A 20,599-nucleotide genomic window follows, 5' to 3' on the forward strand; every position below is an offset into this window, starting at 1 on the left:
ATGGCAAGATTTCATTCTTTCTGATGGGTGAGTACTATTCTATTGTATATACATACCACTTCTTCTTTATCCATTCTTCAGTGGATGGATATTTTGGCTCTTTCCATAATTTGGCTATTGTTAATAGCACTGCTATAAATATCGGGGTGCATGTGTCAAGTGTTTTGATTTAATTACATGATTGAATAATTAACATTATTCAACAAATTCCAACACAATTCCTTCAAAATAGGATCATTATTCTTACATGAAGTAGTATGTGTGTACTTAGGAATACATGTATGTCATTTGTTTATAAGCTAAAAAGTCTTGTTTGAAAGAATATGACTATTACATCCTTTTACTATTTATTTAAAATCGAGATGAGAGTACCACTAAACTTTTGGGCCTTCAGGAACAATCACTAGCTAGGATTCAGGTGTTTAATTCTAAATTCAATATCTCGTTGTCACTAAGTAAAGTAAATTCATGTGAATTCTCCAAACCTTATTTTTCATCTATAAAATTAGTGGTTTGCATTAGATGTTATCTAAAGTTTTTCTGTTCTAATAATCTATAATGATGTAATTAAGAATAGAAAAAAAATCATAAGGCATTCTCACCAAGAACATAATGTATTACTCTCACCAGATTCCTTCATTGTCTCAAGCCTTACATGAAGAGATGAACATGCTGCACTAAAACAAACAAAACTTGTAACAATTCTGGCTATATAAAAGGTAAACAATAAGTTGTCTCATGATTAACAGAATCTCAGTTTTTTCATACCTTTTGAGAATTTGAACAGAAATTTTTAAAGTTTATTTATTTTAACAGAGAAAGAGAGAGGAACAGAGAGAGTAGAGAGAGAATCCCAAGCAGGCTCTGCACTGTCAGAACAGAGCCTGACATGGGGCTTGAACTCATGAACCATGAGATCATGGCTGGAGCCAAAGTCAAGAATCAGGCGCTTAACCAACTGAGCTACCCAGGTGCCCCTGAAGTAGAGAATTCTTGGAACATATTTGAACTTGGACATAACTTCCAAAATCTATATATCAAATCTTTAAACTTCTTGTCCCCCACCCCTACACCAGTCATCTCTAGGTTTTCTGACTTTCAGCCAACAAAATTTTAAGCCAACATTTTTTTGTTGCTCTTGCTACTTCTATATTATAAATATGAATGACAACTGTCTGTATCTAGCTTTTACCAGTCTCTGAATATCCTCCTCTTATCTCCTGATTAGCACTCTAGACACACTTGAGCACTTTTCAGTTTCTCAAAAGAACAGGACTTCTTCTAGAGGGAGGGCTGTTACCTTAAGTTTATTTCCTTTGAGGAGATCGCTTCTCGGCCTTTTGTCTAAGATCAAGTGTATTTCCTTTGAGTAAAAATGACACTCTGATTGATCAGATTGATTACTGGTCAGTCTTTATAATAGCTCAAATCTAATTACTTTTTTCTGATCTCATTTTTTAAAATATTTTGCTTACCTTATCAGCCAATCCCTTAGCAAATACTGACTGGAGAGTATATCCCAAATCAGTTCACCTCTCACTCTTCTTAACACTATTGACTAACCAACCAGTTTCATTTCTCTTAGGGTCTACTTAATAACCTTACTGTTTTGATTGTTCTATCTGACAAAGAGGATTGTACCTCCTTTAGTAATCAGGTTGTTCTTTGTGTTAAAAAAAAATTCTGGTTATATTATTTTACTTCTCGAATCATTTCAATGGTTTTCCACTGGATTTATAACAATATTCAAATCCTTTCTATCGCTTGCCCAGCCATACATCATCCAGTTCCTAACTGCTTTGTGAATTTTTTCTGCAAATCTTTCTTCACTTTATTGAAAGAATCTGACTATGTCGGAAACACAACAGCATCATTCAAACTCAGGACAGTTATACTTCTTTTTTTGACTGCCAGTAAAACTCTTCCTTCAGATTGTTACACAGCTGTTTTTTCCTTATGATTAGGACTGCTGGTCATGTGTCACTTCCTCAAAGACCTTACTATATTGCACTGTATAAAATGCTATCCTCCTACTAATACTCAGACAAGCTCTATTTTAGTTTGTTTTATTTTATTCACACAATAAAACTCAGCCACTAATTTTACTATGTATTTGTTTTTTTCTTATCATCTTTCTTTCCCTAATGGGCCCTTATTTGACAGGGCCTTTGCCTGTTTTGTCACCGCTGTGTCTTGCCATTTTGCATACATTAAAAAATATTTATTGGCAGGGGGCGCCTGAGTGGCTCAGTCCATTAAGCATCCAACTTCGTTTGGCTCAAGTCATGATGTGATGGCTTGTGAGTTTGAGCCCTGCCTTCGGATCCTGTGCTGACAGCTCAGAGCCTGGAGCCTACTTCGGATTCTGTCTCCCTCTCTCTCTGCCCCTCCCCCACTCACTCTCTGTCTCTGTCTCTCTTTCTCAAGAATAAATAAACATTAAAAAAACTTATTAAGTTTCTGGCAAAATATAGGCCATCAGGTAATAAATTTGAGTAAGAGAATGAATCCCTGAATACTTATAATATTTCTATATTTACCCTAAGCAAATACTAAAGAAAAGAAAAATAATAATCACCAAATTCCTTTTATTGATAATAGGGCTAATATAATCAAGATTTATAATAAACTTTATATAAAAAAGAAAAAACACACCTAGAAATTTCCCACTCTGCCCCAAAGCAGTATGATTCACTTCAAAAATGTTTTCTTCTTAATTAGCCACTCAATTCATTAGTCATTAGAGAACTGTAAAATGAATAATGCTTTAGAAAAACCAGAGATTATTATAATTTAGAGAAATTCAAAACTAGTCAACATAAACTTAGAATATCAGACTAAGAATAATTGAATAAAATTAAGTAGTGATCCTATTCATGATGTCTACATTGATTGTAATAAAACTGACTTTAAAATCTAAATACTTAACATGTATGTGACAAAAAGCAACATAAAATAGAAAATAATAACTAAAAATTAGCTACTTTCAAAACTTATACAAAGAGCTAACAATATATATTCAAAAGCTTTTGTCAAATACCTCACATACTTTTTATGTGAAGGATACAATGTAATGAATTCTCACAGTTTGAGATTTAAAGTATATGCTTTTTGCTAGGTAATTTTTTCAATGATTTTTCACCTATGGGGCAAATAAATAGCAAGGTATTCTTGCTACTACAATGCCTCAATGATTTTCTTTTTTAGTAAGTACATATCAGCTTCATTTGTGCATAAATTTCAGTTAAATTATATGTAAATCAAAAATGTTCATATGCTATGATATTTTTAATTTGATTCTATAAAAATTTGAGTTGCCTTTCCAAGTATACATGTTGGTACAAAAATATAAAAATCACATAGGCATTGTAAATTTTAAATACCCTTTCTCTTTCTGAAAATGCAGTGTTTCACCAATCTCTTTAGGCAAGAGAGAAATGTATAATTAGAACACATGACGTATGCACCAGTATGTTGTATTTTTGTGTTAAAATCACTATGTAGATAATTTTTATATCATTTGGATTACTAGCATGTTACACATTTAAATAGATTACATTTTGTGATATCAAAAAATACATAATGTGAAGCTGTGACAATGTCCATTTACTCCTCTTGTTAAGTGTATAGTACATATCTTTCAAAATACATAGGGTATTAGTAGATAGGAGAATTAAATACCTTTCAAGTTTTGTTGTTGAAACATTTTGAAAAATATTAGTGTAAATATCAATATGTATTATTGAAAGTAAACATTTTCAAAAATTATAAGAGAATTAGAATATAGGGAAAAAGTGTGTTTGGTTAATATGTCATCTGTTCTTGAGAAAGAGGGGTTTAAGAAACTACAAGGATTATATTTACTTCAAAAACTGGTTGTATTTTGGTTTAACATGCAGGCTGAAATTCAAGTAACTTTGTATTACTCTTTGCGATCACTTCAGAAAAACACTTGATTTGCCAAATTGCCATCCTTAGTAAGAAAGTAATTAGTACCTCTCTCCTCTCTATTTTCATAGTATAAAAATCTAAGAAGAAAATGAAGAACTCTCATTCAATCAGTTGATGAAGGATGTTTCAACTTAATGCCCAACCTATATAAAATCAGTATAAGAAAAACTGAGGTCGTTTTCACTTTTATGTATCATAAATATTAAATGTAATATTAACAAATTAACAAATTGAATCAATTAGAGTATAAAAAATAAAAATGGAAATTGACCAAGAAAGATTTACTTTGGTATTTGCAGATAGTTTAATATTAGAAATATCAGTTTATATAATTCATCATTCTAAAGGATGACAGAAGGAAAACTAGGATAACCAGAGTGTATTCAGATAAAAGCACTTAATAAAATGCAATACACTTGATTTAAAGATTTGGTCCTGCTTTAAGAAATAAAGGCCACACCTGCTTGAAAGCAGAAAGGGATAGACAATAATAATACTGTTAGTTACTTAATTTATGCTACACAGCTGATAGGTTTTAAGAGTGCTATAATAATCGAATTTTCCCTCACACTAAACAGGACTTGAGGGAGGGGTAAGAGAACAGAAAGGATTGAGACAGCCTAATGACCATTTAGTTGTCATTACCTACATTTCTTCTGAGAAGACAAATGCCTAGTCCCTGGGAGTATCTTGTCATGGGACAGTGGAGGAGATCATTGGAAAGATGGGTATCCTATACCTTTCTAAAACCGAAATCCAATAAATAAGTTTATTTTCCTTTCTTCACATTCTTGCTGAAAATATTGTTTAATTTTTAAAATTCTATGGGTGTGCTCAGAAAAATCTTAGCAAAATATTTTCTATAACTATTACACACTGTTTTAGTAACCTAATATTTTTATTACATTATTTAAATATTTCCATTGTTACATATACATATTTGCATTATTGTTTTTGAACTAAATACAGTTCCATCATGTGGACATGTCATAATGATTTAAATATTCCTTTATGTATAGGCACTTCTGGGTTTGTTTGTTGTCAGTTTTGTTTGTCTATTTATTTAATCTTTTTATTTAATTCCAGTATAATTAAAATAGAATGTTATATTAGTTTCAGGTGTACATATACTGATTTAACAATTCTATACATTACTCGGTGGTTATCATGATAAGTGTACTCTTTAGTCCCCATCACCTATTTCATCCATGCCCCCATCCGCCTCCTCTCTGGTATCCATCAGTTTGTTCACTATAGTTAAGAGTCTGTTTTTTGGTTTCCATTTTGTTTTCTTTGTTCGTTTGTTTTGCTTGTTAAATTCAATATATGAGTGAGATCATATTGTGTTTGTCTTTCTCTGTATGACTTATTTCCTTACCATTATACTCTCTAGGTCTATCCATGTTGTTGAAACTGACAAGATCTCAGTATTATTTGTGGCTGAGTAACATTCCATGGTGTGTGTATGTATGTGTGTACATATTTACCATTCATCTATCAATGGATCCTTGGAGTGCTTCTGTAATTTGGCTGTTGTAAATAATGCTGCAGTAACCAGCAGTGCATATATCTTTTGAATGAGTGCTTTTGTATTCTTTGGATAAATACTCAGCAGCGGAATTACTGGACCATGTGGTAGTTCTGTTTTTAATATTTTTGAGGAACCTACATACTGTTTTCCACAGTGGCTGCACCAATTCAAATTTCCATCAGGAGTGTAAAATGAGGTGTTTTTTTTTTCCCACCACATCTTTGCCAACATTTGTCTTTTCTTGTGTGTATGTGATTTTCTTTTTTTTATTTTAACCGTTCTGAGGGATGTGAGGTAACATCTCATTGTGGTTTTAATTTGGATTTCCATGATAACGAGTGGTTGAGTACCTGTTCATATGTCTGTCAGCTGTCTTCTTTGGAGAAATGTCTTTTCATGTATTCTGCTCATTTTCATTGGGTTATTTGGCTTTTTTGGTGTTGAGTTGTATCAGTTCTTTATATATTTTGGATACTAGCCTTTTATCAGATATGTCCTTTGCAAACATTCAGCACGTAGTCTGTATTTTGTTGGTTGTTTCCTTTGCTGTGCAAAAGCTTTTTATTTTGGTGTAGTCCCAATAGTTTATTTTTGCTTTTGGTTCCCTTGCCTCAGGAGACATATCTAGAAAGAGGTTGCTATGGCTAATGTTAAAGTAGAAGTTGTTACTGCCTGTATTCTCCTCTAGGATTTTTATGGTTTCAGATCTAACATTTAGGTCTTTAATCCACATTTAGTTTACTTTTGTACATAGTACAAGAACGTGGTCTAGTTTTATTCGTTTGCATGTAGCTTTCCAACTTTCCCAACACTTTTTGTTGAAGAGACTTTTTCCCATTGCATATTTTTGCCTTTTTTGTTGAATATTAATTGACCGTATAATTGTGGGGTTTTTTTCCTCTGGGTTTTCTGTCCTGTTTCATTGATTTGTGTATTTATTTCTGTGCCAATAGTAGACAGTGTTGATTATTATAGCATTGTATATCTTGAAGTCTGGGATTGTGATACCTCCAGTTTTGTTTTTTTTCAAGATTGCTTTGGCTGTTTGGGGTCTTTTGTGGTTCCATATACATTTATTCTAGTTCTATGAAAAACACTGTTGATATTTTGATAGGGATTGCTGTAAATCTGTAGACTGCTTTGGGCAGTATAGAAATTAAAAATATATATATTTGTTCTTCCATTCCATAAGCAAGGAATGTCTTTCTATTTGTGTCATCTTTAATTTCTTTTATCAATATGTCAGAGTTTTTAGAGTACAGAACTTTCACCCCTTTGGTTAAGTTAATCCCTATGTATTTTATTATTTTCGGTACAATTTTAAATGGAATTATTTCTTAATTTCTCTTTCTTTTTAATTGTATCTTGACTGACAATTGCAACTTTTCATCATGTATTCCAACGTTTTTCCATCCATTTATTTGCCTTCAAATTTATGAAAGTGTATATTCTCTCACATTTTTCAATTTGTGTGTGGTTTGGTGCTTTAAGCTTAAATGTTTAACAAATCATTTTGGAATCAGGTTATGGTAGCTATCCAGATTTGCCTTCTAGAGTGACAGCACAAAGCTCAGCTTCCAAGGGGGTGACAAAAAACAACAATAAATTGCTCTCCAAAGTAGTGCAAAGTGGAGACCACATTTACTCTTTTTCCAAAATCTTTAGTTAGTGCTGTAAATATTACTTTTCTTTTAAGATGATGAATTTATTGTGCCTTTTGCCTAGAAGCTAAACTAGTGGAAATTAAAGTGTTAATATAAATACCATTTAGTTTAATGGATATTCCACTCAGAACAAAAATAACCAAGATAGTGTATATAAATTAAATCCATTAAAAGCAAAAAACAGTGTCTGGCACTTTTATGAAAAAAAAAAGGCATGAATATCAAAAAATGAGTGAAACACACAAGCTTTTATCTTAAAAAATACCCTCTTATTTCCTATCCTTCATCTCTAACAAGTTTTAACTTTTTCCACAGTGTACTGTTTGTTTTAGCTAATTTGCATTAGTATACATAAAACTTTTAGCATGTTAAAATTTCAGAAATAACAGAAGTAAAATCAATGAATCACCAAAGAAGCAATTATTAAAACTTTATTATGCACACACCAAAACGACAGTTTCCTAGCTGGGGGCACTCAAACCAAATCGGAATGAGGCTCAGGGGCATATTGTTATAAAGCAGCTTATCTAGTGAGAAAGTTGTGTGTTTAATCTTGACAGTGATTGGTTATAATATTAGAATTTGCTTAAATGACAGGGACTTAGTGGTTATCTCATACCAATCTTGGGAAAAGGTTTAATTTGCTTGTGATTCTTGCAAAGGCAAGAAATAACACAGGTGAAGTTAGTTTGGCAAAATAAACTTAATTAAGCTTTGTGTGACTTAATTGATTTTGTCTGCTCAGGTAATTTTCAAGGCTGGTCTACATTTCTTTTTTTATTTTATCAGCATCTATGTATCTTAGTGGAAAGGCCCACAGTGATATAAGTAAGTTGTATCCTTATTTTTCAGAATGATAAAACACAATTGATCATAATAAGATAATTTGGTATACTTTGTCTACAAATAAAAAATAAATGGCAACTCAGACATTATTGAAATATAAAGCCTTTACTCATTAATTATGAATTCCAACTTGACCATATGCCACGTTTTTATTCAATGCTTTTTGTTTTTACTTTTTGTTTTACTTATCCCAAATTTTCTGTATTTAATTACATAGATGATGTTTATTTATCTGGTATTATGCAGTATTATAGGGATGTATACATACAAATTTCTGATCAACCTAATATTCTCTTTAAGACTATTAACATATTACTTCACTTTTATTGTCAAAATCCATAGTGTCACTTGAGTCTCTATAGATCACAATATATTTTTATTATCCCTCTTCTAGTATTTGTTAATTATAGCTATAATCTTATAGTAGATTATTGTTATTAAAGTCTTAATATGCATAATTATTTTTAATTTAAAAAATAATTATCACCTTTAGATTTAGATGCACAATTATGTAAAGAATAATTTAGAGTTTCCAGTATTTTAAGTAATTTCTGTGTTTCCTGAGAGTAATATTGTACCAAACAATACTTAATTTTTTAAGTACTCACTAGAAACCTATTTTTTAATTTTGTATAATCTGAGCATGTTATTTTGCTTTCTCTACTGATGCATAAGTATATTTTATAGGTTACACTCTTTTTTTTCTTAAAACAATGATGACATGATTAATATATTTGATATTTATTGTATCAAAAGCAATAAATTACACCTTTTGTATTAATAAGAAACACATGTCAAACTTGATATAATTAGTCAATAAAGGAACTGTTAAGATATTTCAGGCAATTAGGCAAAACAAATGCTGAAATTAACTTACAAATAGATGTAAAATTTATCAATATTTACAGTGCAAATATCAGTTGCAATTCATGGTATAAAATCTATTTTCATTACAATAGGCAAGAATCATGTACATTATCATCGCATTATTCTAGAGCATACAGAGTTATATATAGCTCAGGAGAAAACCCTGGATATATTAATAATTTTTGTCTGTTTCAAAGTTTTACTATTTTTCCTAATAGTCTTACCTGTGATCATAATGATCACAAAGATTACTCTTAATACAGTAAACAAAACACAAAATTCTGCCACTGTTATGTTCTGATTATTTATATATAAGTGCGACAGGAATGCTAAATCACCAATTGGCAATTGGTGCCAATTTGTACATTCTTTCTTGAGTTTGCTTTGCAAATCTAGAGCCCCATAATATTGAACAGTTACCCTTCAAGATACAGATTTGACTAATAAACTATCTAAAATATTTCATAAAGAAAGTTGAATTGGATTCATAAAAGCCTTTAATATTTGCTGGAAGCCAAACTTAAGAGACTCTACCAGGTTTCACCTTCAATATTTATAAATTTGGGTGAATTCCTCTTTCAATATCTTTAAAGTTCTTTTTTTTTTAAAGTTTGTTTATTTTGAGAGAGAGAGAGAGAGTGGAGGAGGAGCAGAAAGAGAGTAGGGTGAGGGACAGAGAAAAAGGGAGAGGGAGAGAATCCCAAGCAAGCTCCACACAGAGCAGAAGCCAACATAGGACTCAAACTCACAAACCATGAGATCATGACCAGAGCTGAAGTTGTACTCTTAACCTACTGAGCCACCCAGGTGCTCTCCAAAGTTCTTGAACTACCAATACCTGACCTTCCTTACTAATCAAGGTGGAACCCTGTAACCCAAGTACCAGCCAGTTTTCTTCAGTAGGTACTGGCTCCCTAAGTACAGCTATCCTTTATTCCTTAAAAGTGGTCTGTTCCACCTGATTAAATGAACAACCTTCTAAGCTAAGATCTCAGTTACGCAATTGATTTGTCTTAGCAAATATGTGGGTAAATGGTTATTGAACATTTGCAAATAAGTGTATTTCCATGTAAATTGAGAAGGCCCATTAGCTTCTGAATACTCAAGTGTCACTGAGAATTAGATAACATTAAAAAAAAAATGTTTTAGTTTACACAACCAGAGTTTACTAAGCTTCTGTGGCTTCCCTAGAGTTTAACATGGCAAAGAATACATATATACATTAAAAAAGAACATTAAAATAATTTCAATATTCCAAACAAATACCATAATAAAGTTTTCTTCACAGTTTATATAATTTTATATAATTAATTCTTGTTCCATTATACTTGGATCAATAGTCTGCTTTCAGGAACTCTCTAGACTAAGAAGACTTCTGGAAATCCTGACTCAGTCCACAGGGACAATCTGAAAGTTTCTAAGTTATGTGATTTCAGAAGCTTGTACCCAATAATCTATTCTTTGAAGCTGCAATAATTTTAAATACCCAATACAATGGTTTTCCATGAGGGTCTGCGATTTTTGCTCTTTGCTAAGAACACAAAACTCTGGCCTATAACTTAGAGATGTCAGGCCAGAATCAGAGTAAATTTAAAACTAGCTGTAGGTGACAGACACTTAATGGCTAAAATCAATATATCAAGATAACCAATATTAGCAGAATGGAAGAGAGTAAAACTCTCTGTCAAGGTGTGTACCTATTATATAGATACCTTTAGTCATTTACTGTGAGATTAAAAACATATTATGGGTAGTGAGGACATTGAAATCTTTGTTTTTTATTAATTTTTTAACATTTATTTATTTTTAAGAGAGAGAGCATGAGCAGGGAAGGGGCAGAAAGAGAGGGAGACACAGAATCTGAAGCAGGCTCCAGGCTCTGAGCTGTTAGTGCAGAGCCTGGCACGGGGCTTGAACCCACAGAGTGTAAGATCATGACCTGAGCTGGTCAGATGCTTAACCAACTCAGCCACCCAGGCACCCCAGAACATTGAAATCTTTAAGGACTTCCAAAGAAACATAGACTCTCTGAAACACTTATAGTAGCAATATTCTACCAACAGTTTTGACCTAGGGGAGGCCAAGGACCTCTTCCAATTATGACTGCTCTTCCCGTGCAATGCTTACAATAGGAACAAAATCAAACTATCATATTTCCAGAATCTTTCTCAGAAAGTAAAAAAAAAAATGTGGTTTTCTAAGGGCCTTCTAGAACACTTCAAAAATAGAGTTTTATAAATGAAATTCTATATTTATATTGAAGAGCAGTTTAAAATTTTTTTTATCAATGGAGAATTTTAAATTTAATATAGGATAATGAACACTTTGTTAATTCTTGAAAGAAAGTGGTAGTAAAACATTAAAAAATAAGCATAGATGATTGAAAATACCTTAACTCATCCGTACATGAGATATCATTAGTATTCTTTTTTTTTTAATAAATAAGACTAGAAAAAAGTCAACATAAAGCACAAAGTTTATACTTTCTTTCTTCCAATATTTTATCTAGGGGCACCTGGGTGGCTCCGTTGGTTCAGTGGTCCACTCAATTTTGGCTCAGGTCATGATCTCATGGTTCATAGGATCAAACCCTGCATCAGGCTGTGCTCTGACAGTACTGAGCCTGCTTAGGATTCTCTCCCTCCCTCTCTCTCTGACCCTCTGACTCTCCTCTCTGACCCACCTGTCTTCACTCACCCTCTCTCAAAATAAATAAATAAACAAAAAAGATTTTATTTAAATAAAGATTTAGTTAACATATGGTGTAGGTATTGTTTTCAGAAGTAGAATTTAGTTATTCAACATTTTCATATAACACTCAGTGCTCATCAAAAGTGCCCTCCTTGATGCCTGTCACCCATTTAGCCCATCCCCCCACCCAACACCCCTGAAGTAACCCTCAGCTTTTCTCTACAGTTAAGAGTCTCTTATGATGTGCCCTCCTTTCTGCTTTTATTTTATTCTATTTTTATTTCCCTTCCCCCACATTCATCTGTTTTGTTTCTTAAATTCCACATGAGTAAAATCATGTAGTGTTTGTCTTTCTCTGACTTATTTTACTAAGCATAGTTCCATCCCTGTAATCTTGCAAATGGCAAGATTTCATTCTACCAAAGTTTATTCTAAGGCATAGAATTGTTTCTGGCAAGACAGATTACATATAAGGTAAAGAAATTTCTCATGTATTATAGTCAATATTACTCATCACTAAACCAAGGAGGCAAGCCCATCAAGTTTCAGAAAAAAGTTGTTTGATTTGAATACATTTTATTGTTTACAAACTCAGTAATTATAAACAAAATAAATAAAAGTCCCTTACTAAGTTTTATCCCTTATTATTCGGAAACAAGCAAATACTTTATTTTTAGATCAGCAGTTCTCCCTCAGGGAATTCATGAAGTCAAAACCATTACCACAATAATCTCATGATGTTATTTTGTTAAGATATACCATGTTCATCACTGCTATCTTCAGATGAATGGACAAAATATATATTTAAAAAATTTATGGCTTACTTTTTACCAAGATAAACATTGATGGCTGTAATCCACATAGACAACAGCTCTGTAGGAGTTTAAGTCCTAAAGTATAACAATGGCTAGACGTCAATCTGAGATTCAATGCTATAGAACGAAGTGTTCTAATTCCATGAAAAAACAAAAAAAGCATGTGCAGGGTTGTATTCCTCTGTCACTATTGCTCTTAGTATAAATGCAACTACTCATATTAATTCACCATATCCAAATTAATTAACTTCTGTTTCACAGAGAAAAGTGGAGAGTGGGCTGAACAGTTGACAACTGTCTGGCATGCCTAAGCATTTAGCAAACTCAAAGTCCTAAACACACGTAACATAAACCATACAGCCACATATAACTTTCTCATCTTAAAGTGGCAAAAATAATCATCAGTAATACTACCCAAAGATATAATCTGTCTATAGAATATAAAAAGAAGAGGCTAAAGTATACAAGCTTAAATCTGTTTCATAATGAATGTTTCAGAATTCTCTATTAGAAATTATTTAGCTATGCAATAATTATCTGTTAATTAAAATACATTTATCTATCAATCTAGAGTTTTAAATTATCTAAATATATTGGAAATTATCAGCAAGCTGCTGTATTATAAAATATGATTACTCTTGAAATAATTTTTTTTGTTGTTGAGTGGAGGGCAGAAAGAGAAAGAGAGAGAAAGAGAGAGAGAGAGAGAGAGAGAGAGAGAGAGAGAGAATCCCAAACAAGCTCCACTCTCAGAATGGAGCCCAACTCGGGACTTGATCTCACAACTGTGAGATTATGACCTGAGCTGAAATCAATAGTTGGATGCTCAACTGATTGAGGCACCAGGTGCCCCAGTGTTAAAATAATCTTAAAAATTATGTAGAAATAATGTTAATTTATTTGACCAGTAAGTCTTTATAAACTTAGAAAAGCTAAAAAGAGGTAGAATAAAATGTATGTTTGTACAATGTTTCATACTGATAAATTAGAGAAAAGATAGATTTTTTAAAATACCAGAATTATTAAATTAGTTTACTGAAAATTCATTTTAATTATGTGAAATGGATAAAGTATCTATGAGTTAGTTTCTATAGTAACAATATTATTATTTTTTAATTTTTTTTAAAATTTACATCCAAATTAGTTAGCATATAGTGATATAATGATTTCAGGAGTAGATTCCTTAATGTCCCTTACCCATTTAACCCATCCACCCTCCCACAATCCCTCCAGCAACCCTCAGTTTGTTCTCCATATTTATGAATCTCTTCTGTTTTGTCCCCCTACCTGTTTTTATATTATTTTTGTTTCCCTTCCCTTATGTTCATCTGTTTTGTCTCTCTCTTTTTTTTTTTTTAATGTTTATTTTTTTTTGAGAAAGACAGAGACAGAATGTGAGTGGGTTGGGGCAGAGAGAGGGAGCACAGAGTCTGAAGCAGGCTCCAGGCTCGGAGCTGTAAGCACAGAGCCTGACGCGGGGCTCGAACTCACGAGATGTGAGAACAAGACCTGAGCCGAAGTCGGATGCTCAACTGACTGAGCCACCCAGGTGCCCCATCTATTTTGTCTCTTAAAGTCCTCAATATTATTTTTAAGTCTATGGTCCTTAATATATTAAAGATTTAATTTCCTTGTCTTTTGATAATTTTAGAAACATATGTGTGCTTACTTATTTCTCTAAGCCAACCAGATAATGTCTAATTAGGAGAGTTTATAATTTATTAACACTCCCGAAGATAGAGAAAAATATTTTGAATTTTCCCAGTAAGAGGTAGTGGCTCTCTGTATTACGGACACATAGAATATTTATGGTTTCATGTCCGTGACTTCAGACAGGAGAATAATAGAGAAAAAAACAAAAATTCATTATCTAGATCATCAAAGGGATGTTCTTCTTTACCATGAACATTATATTCTGAAGAGCTAAAATACTGACAAATAAATCAAGTAAAGACTATGAGCCAGATTTTCTGCCATCTCTTAGCCAATAGAGAACAGATATTTACTGTTCATCAAATGGTCACATCATACAAATAACCCAGTAATTGTTGCCATTTACTGGGGAATAACCTGACTGTAAATAAAGGAGAAACAAAAGCAAAACAATCAGAAGAAAGATAAAACAGAAAACCTATAGGGATAGAGTTAAGAACATTTTGTTCCATTGCTACTTGGGTTTTATCTCTAGAAGCCAGGATAAAATTTATCTGGGGTTAAGCTTTCTGAGGTGCATTTCTGTGCAGTGTAATTTATCTGGTTTTTTCAGGTGAATCTACTGCGCATTTGGGTGTGTGACCTCTGAAACTATTCAAGATAAATTTAACAAAGAGGCATAATCATTGCTTTTATAATAAATATTAAATGGCAGTGTCAAATTCTGACACATTAGGTTAAGAGTGGAAGTGTTTGTGTATGTAGGGGGGTGGGGTTGTTATGTTTTGTTTTCATTTTTCAAAATGTTTATTTACTTTGAGAGAGAGAGAGAGAGAGAGAGAGAGAGAGAGAGAGAGAAAGAGCATGCACATGTGCAGGAGCAGGGGGAGGGGCAGAAAGAGAGGGAGAGAGAGGATCCCAAGCAGGCTCCATGCTGTCAGCATAGAACCCTCAGGGCTTGATCTCATGAATTGTGAGATCATGACCTGGGCAGAAATCAAGTGTCAGTTGGATGTTCAACTTACAGAGCTACCTATGTGCCCCTATTTTAATTTTTTTTTTTTTTTTTACTATCAATGAGCTTTAATTTATTTTCAAACCCCACACTATGTTTAGGTTGCTATTTGGTTATATTTTCATTTGTTTCTTATCCCAAACCGTGAATACACACACAAAATTCTCTACTTGATGGGCACCTTGCTGGCTCATTTGGTAGAGCATGTGACTCTTGATCTCAGGATTTTTAGTTCAAGCCCTATGTTGGATGTAGAGATTACTTAAAATTAAAATCATAGGGGCACTGGGAGGCTCAGTTGGTTAAGCATCTGACTCTTGATTTCACCTCAGGTTTGTGACTTTGAGTCCCACATTCATTGGGCATTACCATTTCTCCACATTCCTTTATCATCCCCCTGCATCACTTAACTTAAAACTCTATATCATGTAGACTGTACTAAGGCTTTATGTCTTCTTTTCTCTTAGTTTTTGACAGAGCATTTTCTCAGATTTACTATATTTAACAGAACTTGGGATAGTACAGGTCTCAGATGCCTGAAATAGCAGTAAAAATTTTTTGTTATGCTACCTTTTCTAACATGGCCTTTTTCATGAATCAAAGACTTATTATCCTAGTATGTGAAGCTTGGGGCTCCATATAGTTGTTTGTTTTCATCACAGTAATTCTTTTAAGTCAAATTTATTTTTTTTAACTTTAAGTTAAATTTAAGTTAGCTTAAGTTTAAACATTTGCATATAAGTCTATGAGTAGACACATATTTTCCCTGGGTACCCAGAAATGGAATTTCTGAATAATATGGTAATATGGTAATTCTACATTTGATGTTTTTAGAAACTGTCAAACTATTTTCCAAACATACTGGTATATTTTACATTCCTAGTCACAATATGTGAGGTTTTAAATTTTTCCACATTCCTGTCAACACTCATTGCCTTTTTTTTTTAATAATAGCCGTTCTAGTGGATGGGAAGTGATATCTCATTGTGGTTTTGATTTACATTTCCCCCATCATTAAGATGCTGTGAAGCTTTTGAATGCTTATTGGCCAGTTGTATACAGATCTGTTTACTCCAAACTTTTGTCCACTTTCAAAGTGGGTCATTTGTCTTTTTTGTTGTAAGCGTCCTTTATATAGTCTGAATGTAAGTCCTTTATCAGATATATTATTTGAAACAATTTTCTTTCTATTTTCTTCTAGTCACTGAACAACCTTTTTGCTCAGTGATATGTTTGAAATATACAAAGTCTTAATAACTATAACTCATAATTTTCTGTTTGAGTTACCGGGGTATTATATCTAAGTGACCATTGTCTAACCTACATTTTTTTAGAGACCTATAGTTTTGGTTCTTAAGTTAGGTCTGTATCAAATATATGTTTACATTTTTACAATCTTCCCATATGACTGTCTTTTGGATTAATTATCATTATGTTTAATTATCAGGCTTTAGTAGGAAAGTTAATTCCTTTCCACTAAGTTCTTTGTCTAAGTGAAGTAATTTATTTCACGACACATCATTAATTGAACCTTACCTCTGAGAAATTTATACAGATTTAGTGATTATAACTAATGGGTATGACCATAGTATACCTCATTTGGTCCTCAGGACAGCACTGAGTGTAATTGGCAATTATCACTGAAATCATTTCTCAAATTTGACTTCTATTATTTGGGATTAAGAACAATGGCATTTCCAAACCTGCAAATTGCCAAATTGTGGGCTTCTTCTAGTCTTTTCCATTCTTGCTTTTAAACTAGCCATTTCTTTTTTGATTGATTTATAGCTTGTATTACCTTGTATTCCTTTACCAAGTAGGACCACAAAAATCAAATCATAGCAGTAGCAGTGTGTTTGTAAACTCTTCCTCTAGAGTTCCAAATGAATTACATACCTGATATGCTTTCCAGTTTCCACAGACACATGCTAACCAAATGATATGTCACTATAGAAATAGGATCATCATCTTTCCAGCCTTTTATAACAATTTACTTACAAATACACAGACACGCACAAACATATACACATTTGACTTTTATATGACAATATTTAATCACTGGTAATAATTTATATATTAGAATATATTGTTATGATGCAGTAACAAGAAATGAAAAATCTCAGTGGCATATAACACCAAAAGTTTTCTTTTCACATACACCACAGTCATTGCAAACAGGATGGGTGATCTAAACTACATGCCCCACTCTAGAACCCAGGCTGACAGAGAAGGTAGGATCTGATATGTTTCTGGTTATATGTTGAATACTCTGTTGGCTTCTACAAAGAAATTATGACTAAAAGAACACAAATAGAGATTGTAGCTTTCATATTCTTATATGAAGGGTGATGGTAAAAAAGAATAACTCATCCTTCCAAAAGAAGACAAAAGAGGAAAGAGAAAATGAAAAAAGAATGGGCAGCACATGTAGAAAGCACTTAAATAGATGAAAAATATAACCCAACAAAAGAACAGTTTAGATACATGTAAATAGACCAAGTGATCCAGATAAAGAAGAAATATTTTTAGACTCTGTAAAATAATAAAACCTAATAATAAGTTCTTCTCAAAAGATATATGGAGTGCAAGAAAAAAAAACTGTGAGGGGCACCTGGGTGGCTCAGTCAGTTAAGCATCTGACTGATGCTAAGCCAAAGTCTTAGGTCATGGCTCAGGTCATGATCTCACGGTTTGTGGGTTTGAGCCCGCATCAGGGTCTGTGCTCACAGCTCAGAGCCTGGAGCCTGCATCGGATTCTGTGTCTCCCTCTCTCTCTGCCCCTCCCCTGCTTGTGCTCTGTCTCTCAAAAGTAAATAAACCTTAAAAAGGGGAAAAAAACTGTGAAAGAAAGAATAAAAACTAATTTAACATTAGAAACTTAATACAGCACATTAACAATTAAAATAGAAAAATTATGTAGTTACTATAGCAGATGTAGAAAAAAGTTTGGGAAAAATCATAATCTATTAATTATTAAAATATTAGTGAAAGATTTATATTTTATGTTTGAGAACTATATCTGTCTAAAATTTTATTTTAGGTATAAGTCATTGAAGTAAAATAATAGAAGATAAAATGTATAAAATGACAAAGAAAAAATATTGTCAACCGTTTTAAAATTATAAAATTATTGAAAGTTCTTAAAAATACTATTATTAATTACTAGAAAATTAATATATAGAATACTAACATTTTAAAATTTTTATTTATTTATTTATTTATTTATTTATCTATTTATTTATGTATGTATTTTAAGAGAGGGGAGGGGCAGAGGGAGAGGGACAGAAAATGCCAAGCAAGCCTTGTGCTATCAGTGCAGAGCTCAATAGGAGGCTGAACTCCGAACCATGAGATCATGACCTGAGCCTAAATCAAGAGTTGAATGCTTAACCAATTGAGCCACCCAGGTGCCCCAACTAACATTTCTGAATACAAAATTTTGAAGTATATTTTATATACTAAAAAACAAGCAAGTGGAAACTTCTCTATTAGCCAAGAATTAATAAATACTCTCATTTTAAAGAAACATATATATATATATATATATATATATATATATATATTTTACGTGTTGTATAGATATATATGAATACATGTGTTTATGTATATATTGATACATATATGAATATATGTATATTATATTTATATAGCTGTGTCTATATAAAATATGACATATACCACAAAGAAAGTTAATAGAATGCTAATGTTTTTTCTCCAGTTAGAATTTTTTATACATAAAGTTAATTTTTCCTTATTTAGACTTAGTCATATTATCATTGCCATATATACATAAACATAAAATCTATCCCGCAAAATGATTTTACAAATTCTTAAAATGCCTATTAATGTAGAATTTTATCCTTCTGAATAATTTTTGACTCAGAATTGTTGATATCCATGTGTTTGACAATATTTTCTTTGTTCTAGGAGTTTTAGTGACTCAGCATTTTACCTAAAATTCAAAATTCAATAGTCATTCTAAAAATATTGATGTTGTTTAATTTGACAAAATTTCTAGTTTCTCTTTTTCTTTAGTTGAATGTTTCCAGAATATAAGCAGCTTATCAAAAATTTAACAGTAAGTTTCAGACAAAATGACATTCAGTTACTCTGTGCAGAGCATGAGTTAGTTACACCAGCTCTCACTCTGGCTTCCACATTCCTTTTGTCTGTTGGGAAACACAGGTCAATTTCTTCGCCGTCAGTTGTGTGGTTTTGACAGACAAGTATTTCATCTTCACATAAATCACTAGTAAAGTATTAATACATCATTTTCTACCCACTGGCCATTCTTAGATTTCTTTAAATCACTTAGTTGTTGGCTTGGAAGGAAATAGGGAATTGCCATAATTTCTTCTATAATGAGTGTTTGCTTATATCATCAAATTAATGGTCTGTTTCATGCACACAATCTTTCCATGTCAGTTACCAACCAGAGTCTAATATTTTTAATAAACTTTTTAAAAGCTTTTCAAAGACTTCAGATTTACAGAAAAGTTGCAAAAATAACACAGAGACTCCCATTACCTCTCATCCAGTTTCTCCAGCTGGTAACTTACATCACCATCTTATATTCATCAAAACTAAGAAAACACTGATAACTTTGCATCACTATTAATTAAAATCTAGCCTTTAGTTAGATTCTACCAGTTTTTTTCCAATATCATCTTTATGTCCCAAGATCCAGTTAAAGTACTACACTTTACTTACTTGTCATGGGTCCTTTTGGTCCTCTGGTCTCCAAAACTGTTTTAGTCTTTTTTTTTTTTTTTTTTTTTTTTTTTTTTTGGTTTTTATGACCTTAGCAGTCTAGAGGCATACTAAACAGGTACCTTGTAGAATATCTTCTGATGAATTTATCTGATGTTTTTACCATGATTACTTTAGTTCATCACTTTTGAGGATGATTTAAATAGTTAAATTCAGTACTTTTGAAGATGTTAAGCAAACTCAATATTAAGTAATGGTAACAAAATGTATTTAACTGCACATAGATCAAATGGAAATGTATTTATATGAACACCTCTGACCCAGGTGGTGCTGCCCAGCTAAGAGTAGGCTTGTTGTCTGTATTTGGGCACTATTTGTGACTACTCTCAGTAACAGAGTCGAGGTTTGAAGAAGTCAGGTAACTATCTGACAAAATTTGTTTAGTAACATGCCAAAGTATGTAACTATGGATATAATAAATAAACAAAATGACAAGTGGACCCTCAGTCTGCCCCAGTGACATAGTTTAAAGAGAATAGTTTGGGGTAAAGTGTGTCAACTGCCTGAGAAGCTCAGAATCTATAAGTTTATTTTTAAATCATGAGCAACTAATATATAAGTTGTATAAAAATAAAAGGTGCCAAAGCAATGGTAATTATTAAATAATTCTTATGTAAATGAGTATGGCTGTATAAAAACAGAAAAGAATTTAGGAATAAGATAAGCTCTTCCATGAAGTAAATGACTTTTGAATTGGGAAAGGAAAGTGCTGATACTTTTATAAATAAAAATATAAAAGGCTGATGAATATGTTTAGGAAAAGCAGGTTGATACAGAAGTCAAAAATGCAGCCAGA

The sequence above is a fragment of the Panthera pardus genome, unplaced genomic scaffold (assembly GCF_024362965.1).
Source record: "Panthera pardus isolate Hobbes unplaced genomic scaffold, ASM2436296v1 HiC_scaffold_24, whole genome shotgun sequence".
Classification (NCBI taxonomy): domain Eukaryota; kingdom Metazoa; phylum Chordata; class Mammalia; order Carnivora; family Felidae; genus Panthera; species Panthera pardus.